Genomic DNA, 8,045 nt, shown 5'->3' on the forward strand with positions numbered 1-8,045 from the left:
AAATTTACCAACAATTATCAAAAGCTAATTTAAATTTCATTTATTAACAATCAACTTAGTTTAGGTCATTTTGAAAACTATTAATTTAATTTAAATATGATTTATCAACAATTAACCAAAATTAATTTAAATCCCATTTATTAAAAAATATCTTATTAATTGGTTTGAAATCGTGATATTTTAAAAACTTTAACTTGTTATAATTTTTTAAAACAAATATCATCTGCTGTTTTTGAAAAAAATATATCTTAAACATTTAAACAAATTTAGAACTAGAGAGGATTTGTGACTTAGCAGACTCAAAATCAGAAGAAAGGCCAGCCAAAAAACTCATAATAACCATCTTCTCCAGTTGGGTTTGTTGAACCTTCACATCAGGACTAAATGGCAGCAACATATTAAGCTCCTCATATGTCTTCTTGAACACCATAAAATAGTTTATGAGGGACTAATCTTTTTTTTTTTCCACATGGTAAAAGGCTTTGCAAACTTCATACATGCGGGAGAGATTCCCTTTGCCATAGTACAAAAATTACAAATAATCCATTAGTTCTTTAACAAATTCACAATGATTGATCAAGCCAATTACCTCACTATCATTATAATTCCGAATATGAAGGAACAAACTAGCATCCTCTCTAAGCCATGTTAGATCATCTTTTTCTATGCTCTGCAGATAAAGGCGAACAATCTTACTCCAATCCAAATAATTCAAACCATTTAGCTTATGGTCCGTGATCTTAGACATCACCGACACCACATCCATCACAATAAACTACTTATTCTCAGCCATAGAGCCTAAACAAAGAGATAAGCACCAACCACTAGAACCAAGGTATAATCACAACAAAGGGTTAAGAACAAACGTTGACAAACTCAAATTCAAAAGCTAGATAGACGAATGCAAAGTACAGAAAACGAAGGACACAAAGGAACAACCGACGAGAAAAAGGGGGCCGAAAAATGTGCCACACATCAGCGCGTCGAGAGTGTTGCAGTGGAGGACAGCGGCGCATGCAGCTCACGCACGGGGCTTCCGGTCACCAAACTCCGATGAACGGTCGATCGGAAGATAGACTTCTTCATAGGACAGGCGGTGAAAATTGATTATTTCTCAAAATAAGGTTTTCGAAATGGAACCCTAAACGACACAAAACCCTAATTTGTGTTTATAAACCCAAAGAAAATCTCAATGTTGAAAACCCTAAATTCGAACCCTAGTGCTCTGATACCATGTTATCTGAGGTGAAAAGAATTGTATTCTCTTGTTATTCATTGAAAATGATACATATTTATATAAAAACTAGTATAGATAACTTAGGAAACTATGTCAATTAGGATATCTACATTTAATCCAATTGTTAACTAATTGACATCAATATATACATGTTGTCACAATAGTTCACAAGACAAGAAAGTGTTTAGCTCTACAAACGATACTTTTATGGATAATGACTACATAATGAATTTGAAGCCTTGTAGCAAAATAGTATCAGATTAAAAATAATAAACTATTGTTCCATCCTCAACGACACAAGTCAATGAATACTAGGTAGATTTTGAAACCACTAATCCAATTTAGAAAGTTACGGTGCCTCTAGTTTTAGGAGGGTATCTCGAAACTTGAAACCTATAAGATGGTTAGTGAAACCCACAAGCGGGTTAGGAACACAAGCAACAATGATTCGTTGGCGTTTAAATAGGCAATGGGTAGGTCTGAAAGGGATCTTTGACTAAAAGCAAAAGTACCAGGAAATTTAGTCTATATACTCCAAAATTTTCTAATATCTTGTAGATGCGCCATTGGACTTTAGGCCCATGGGGTGCAAGTGGTTTTATAAGAAGAAGAGAGGAGTTAATGGAAAGGTCGAGACATTCAAGGCTCGAATCATGGCAGAGAGAAAAAGTTGACTTAGAGAAAACTTTTTATCTGTTAGCCATGTTAAAATTCATTTAGTATACATAGCCATAAATCCTGATTAAGAGGTAAGGAAAATGGACATCAAAGAAGCATATTTAATGGATATATTGATGAGACCATTAACATGGATTGATCAGAAGGATTTAATGTAATGCCCCAAATTTCCTAATAAGGGTTAGGACCTTGATTAGGAGGCCGGGAGGGCCATAATTGAGTTATGATGCTATTTAATGATCATATGCATGTTCATGTGAATTATATTATTATATGATGATAAATGTGTGCATATGGGAGTATTTATAATTATAAGGGTATTTTGGTAATTTGACCGATGTGGGCGTAATTGTGTATTTTCGGTGCATGTTTGTGATTAATTAATATAGCCACATTATAATGTGGATGGGTTCGAGCTATTCGGCATGAGACGATCATGAAATGCAGGTGCTCGATCTAGTCATAACGGGTTTAAGTTCGGGGCTCGGGGTGGGTCTCGGGGTGAATTTAATGATTATAGCATTACCGGGAATTAAAGGGTAATGGGATATGGATTATTGGTGTTTGAGGTTATTGAGAATAGCGGGAATTTGAGGGTGTTAGTTATAATTAATGAAATAGGCGCGAAAGGACGGTTTTTCCCTTGGTGGCTGTTAAGGTGTTATTTTAGACTTGAGGGTATTTAGGTCCTTTCCCCTCAAAGGGTAGATCAACCATTAAGGCTGTAGAAGAGTAACTAAATACAGAGCTTCTTTTCCTTCTCTCCCGATAGATTCTCTTCCTCTTTTCTCTTTGGATTTTCGAGCTCAGTTTGAGGAATTAAGCCAAGGAACCAAGCCTAGCCAAGCTAGGGTTATGCTCCACCATTGAAGAGGGTGTGTTGCTGAGATTGAGGTGAGCTTCTAGCCACTAGAACTCTTGGTTTTGCTCTATTTTCTAAGTTAAGTTTCAGCTGGTTTTTGGGTTGGAAACTTGGGAATTGGTTGGAGCTTTGGCTAGGGTTCTTGGGGTTGTGGTCCCTAGGACATGTGAGGATGGTTTTTGGGTTCATTTGGCACCAAAAATGGGATTTGGAAGCATTGGAATCGAGTTAGAATTGAAGAAGTCGAGGAAGGAAGTTTCAGGGGTGGCTCTGTCTGGGGGTAGCGCTACAGCGCCCATTAGAGGGCGCTATAGCGCTACACAGGGCTTAGTTGGGCGGTTTGTGGTTCTGTCTTGAGCGTTGGGGCGCTAGAAGGGCAGCGCTGTAGCGCTACCCTGCTCCTTCAGAACCCTGTTTTGATTGTTTTTAAGGGTTTTTGGCTTGGGGTTTCAATCCTTAAAGCCCGGGATCGAATCTACTCACTGTGTGGGCATGTTTCGAGGTCTCGAGAGTGGGGTTTAGGTTAAGACCCTATCTTTGGTAATTTTCATTAATTGGAGATTGTTTTGGTTATGATTAGGTGATCGTTAAAGGATTAAGGATAGATCATTCTCAGGGGTCGTTCTTGTTATAACTCTCACTCGAACCGGAGGTAAGAAAACTGCACCCTGTGTATACGTGACATGCATGGCTATTCTTGATGCATGTTGGTTGATTATCAAACGTGACATGCCTGGCTATTATTGGTGTATGTTGGATTGTTAAATATAATGGATATGATGCATGAGAAACATGTGGTTAGGACATGCTTATATACTGAGTATGATATCGTTCAGAGCTTGAGCCTCTGTGTTCGTGCATGGTCCTAATTGTACTTGTTCTAGTTAAGTAAGCATGTTGGATACCTTGAATATGGATATTGGTCATGTGATATATATTTGGTGGCATGGCTTACTTGTGTATGGCACTGGCTTATTAGTCAGAATTGGCAATGGTGTTAGATCTATCTGTGAAGCTGTGACTTATTAGTCAATTTCACAATGAGTTGAACACTGGTCGTGTTTTACTGACCTAAGAGTCAGAAATGGCATAGCGTGATGAATGCGAGGCCAAATGAAGATTAGATCTAATCGATATCAGGAAGAATGACTCATATGGGGTATTAACGCTGGACCGACCCTAAGGTCGATGAACTTATAAGCGCTTGTCTGGTCTAAGACCAGTTATTTAAAGCCAGGGCATATGGCCCCGGTGACTGTTTGTCACATGGCTAGGGAACGATGTTCCACAGTTACGACTCTAGAGTCGGGAGGAAGGTTATGTTGGTGACTAATCACCATGCACCTATCCTGTTGAAGCTAGCGAGATGCTCACTTATCTGTTAAGCCCCGGTGATCCTATCGTCACATGGCTAAAGGGTGATGTACCCATATTAGAGACTTTTGGATATCTGTTAAGCCCTGGTGATCCTATCATCACATGGCTAAAGGGTGCTGTCCCCATATTTGTTTGGACTGTTGGTCCTAAATAATTAATACAATTACTGTTGATATTATATCATGTTATACTGTGTTTTCTTGTTGGGCTTCGGCTCACGGATGCTATGTGGTGCAGGTAAAGGCAAAAGAAAGCTGGAGCGTCCTTGAGTTGGCGAGCTTAGGTGATGACGTGTACATATGTAGCTGTTCGTCCGCCACGGCCGAGGTTTAAAGAGGAACTAGGGTTAAACCCTGTTTTGCCGCTTAGAACGGCCTGTTGTAAATGTTTTCTTGTAGGAGACTCTGAAATTATAATTTTGGGATCCCAACATATATATTAAATGTTCTAATGAAACGTTACATCTTAACCAAAATTTTTAATCCCTAAACCGCTAATCATACTTAGTACACGATTTTGGCCAAATGACTCGATTAGCGAGTTTAGCACTTTTACAAGGCACACCGTAACGGTCCCTGGAGTTTAGGGCGTTACATTTAAAGTTGCTGGACACGAAAGTCGCCATACTGAGTAGGTCAATCTATGGACATAAACAAGCTTCGCGCTCTTGCTACTTACAGTTTAATGGAAACATTAAGACATGTGGTTTTGAACAAAATGTAGTTGAGCCTCGTGTTTCACCAATTTAAGGAAAAATACATTGTGGTGTTCGTAATCCTTTATGTAGATGATATCTTACTCATTGGAAACAATGTCACGAAATTATCAGGTGTAAATACCGCGCTGGAAACAAAATTCCAAATTTCATTATAATAAGTAGTTTTCTTGGTATTCAGATCATCAAGGATAGAAAGAACTGAATTCTGGCTCTAACTTAAGTTTCATACCTAGGTGAGGTTCTTAGGGGTTATTCTATAACAAATTCTGGAAAAGGAAGTTTAGCATCTTGACATGGAATTTATTTTTCAAAGCAACAATCTCCACAGACTACTCAAGAGAAAGAAAAGATGAAACGAATTTCTTATACATTGGCAATTAGAAGTCTAATTCATGCTATATTGTGTGTTGTGACTGGAGATCTGCTATGCAGTGGGAGTAGTGAGCAAGTGCCAGTGAAACCTTGGAAATGAACAATAGATAACAGTCAACATCTTAAACAAACTAGAGACTATATGTTAGTCTATTTGGGTAGATCTTTGAACCTGTTAGGCTACACAAATTCAGATTTAGATTTTAGACTGATGTTTATAACACGAAGTCTACTTCTGGAAAACAAAAGTATTTATTCTTGGGGGTGGAGCTATAATTTGGAGAAGCGATAGGTTGTTTTCCATCCCAGTAGCTGTGATTTGGAGAAGCATTAGGCTATCTTCCATTTCATAATCCACCTTGGAGACTGAGTACATAGTTGCGTCTATGGCGACTACTGAAATAGTCAGGCTAAGGACGTTCTATATGAATCTCGGTGTTATTCCAAAAATGGATAAACCACTCAGTTTTTCTAATGACAATAATGAGGCAATAATGAATTGGAAAGAACCTCAAAGCCACTAAAGAGCAAAGCATATAGCGAGAAAGTACCACATTATCGGAGATGTGTGGTGAAGGCGTGATATGAATGTGATGAAGATAGCACTAGAAGGAAATCTTTCACATCCATTAACAAAGATAAAGAAGAGTGAATAATTGTGAATCATGTAGAGTGAATGGTTCTAAGAAACATGTCCCATTTGTTTTAAAAGGGTAAGTGGGAGTTTGTTGGGTTTTATGCCTTTATTAAACCATGTCATGCATGTAACACGATTTTATATTGTCAATAAAAGAAGTAGAAATCATTTAGTTTGACAATCATGTTGCTTGCTTATTTTATTACATGATTATTGGAATAATACAAACATTTATAAAATCCTGAACATATAAATAATTACAATTATAGTGACTAGCACACAGTGGATTGTAATTGTAATTATATGTTCAAAAGAACGAGTCCTAAGATTAAGTCAGTGCATTGGATTTTCATAGATCTGGTAATCTACGATATGTTCTACTTACACATTCAGAGTGTGATGTCTTATCCAAGCCATTGACCAAGTAGATAAGATCGGATGTATTTTGTTACATGGGATTGGACCGAAATTGATTATTGATAAGATAAGTAAGTATCGTTATTATCTAATCTAATCATATCACAAAGTTGACCATATGGCAATTAAATCTTAATTCTGAGTGATTCATATTCTGCTAATTGTATTATTCAAGTCTTTTAATTTGTTCGTCTCCAACCTACCCTACGAACTACCTCATACTTACACATTGAAGAGTTGGTAGTATAATTGAGTGGGTGTATTTATCATAGACATGAAATCTATAACTTCTTTATAAGAAGTGAAACGATGATTTCATTATAGCTTGGTTCAATTGCTAAGTTATAGAGTACTCATTTTTGTAATTAATTTTACGGAAATATTATTTACAATGAACTTAGTGGGAGTTAAGGATAAAATACCAATGAAGGGTAAAACGATAATTTGCACATGTGTCATTAGTAGATCATCTATAGATGATTGAATGACAGTAATGGTTATAACAATGGATAATGTATTTACATTTGGTGTAAAGTGTTCTATGAATTCAAGAGTGCAATTCTGAGTCTATAGTAGAGTCACGAGGAATTAATTGTAACGTCCTACGTTTTTGGGTACCTTTAAACGACTCGGGTCGGGATTTTTCCCCCGGGTTAAGAATATTATTTTAAATAATATTATATTTTGTTTGTAAGTATTCCATGAGTTATTGCTAGCCAAAATATGAATTTTGTGATTTTAAAAGTCAAGATAAGACTTTCGGTCCTGGACCGACACAAAAACCCTGATCGGGTAAAAATCTCGGAAAATAAAACGAAAAATCATGGCAATTATATTTTGGGCATAAAATACATTCATAAAAGTTAAAGTTTGGTCAAAAATAATAAACCTAAAAGAAAATGGAAATTTTAAGGCATTTTGTGCTAAATGCCTAATTTTGCCGAAATGGGGAATTTTATTCCATGAATGGACCTTAGGTTAAATTTTATTATGTGATTAATTAAATTAAATGTGAGAGATATTTAATTTAATTAATTAATGTTAAGTTTGGTAATTAAAACTTAATAAGAGTGAAAAAGGTGTCAAAAGTCAATTTGGACTTTTCTTCTTATGAAACATTTATTAACCCTTAAAAAAAAAAAAAAATGAAATGATCATATATGGCAAAGGGTGGCCGGCCATGTGGTCTTTTAGAGTTGTGTGAACCCACTTTTATAAGATTTAAATCCCATTTAATTAAAGGTTAGGGATAAAAGCAAGTGGGCAAAACACTTGAGTGTTTTTAGGGTAAATTAGATAGTATATATCTCTTCCATCCCTCCCCAACCGACCACACCACTCTCTCACATTCAATCATCTGATTTTTTGAAGACCTCTCAAAGTGTTCTCTCCATTTTTCAAGCCCAAGAACACCAAGGAAACTTTGAGGCTAAGTCTTGGTCTAGGAAGTATTTTCCCTAAGGTAAACTTTCACTAATCTAGGTTTTTGTAAAGTTTTAGGCATAGAGTTTCAAATAGCTAATTGACTATGTTGTTGGGGGAAGTTTGTTAGGGTTTTTGAAAGGTTTTGAAGGAGTCAAAGCTTATAGGAAGGTCCAAACCTTAAGCAAGAACACCAAAGAGGTAAAAAGTTTACTTTTGATGAGTTTGTTGTAGGGTTTTTAGTTTTAAGCATTTTTTTTGTATATCTAATGCTTAGAGTTTCTTGTTGATGATGTAATAAGGTTATGGTAGTTGTTTAATAATT

The sequence above is a fragment of the Humulus lupulus genome, chromosome 4 (genome assembly GCF_963169125.1).
Source record: "Humulus lupulus chromosome 4, drHumLupu1.1, whole genome shotgun sequence".
NCBI classification, from domain to species: Eukaryota; Viridiplantae; Streptophyta; class Magnoliopsida; order Rosales; family Cannabaceae; genus Humulus; species Humulus lupulus.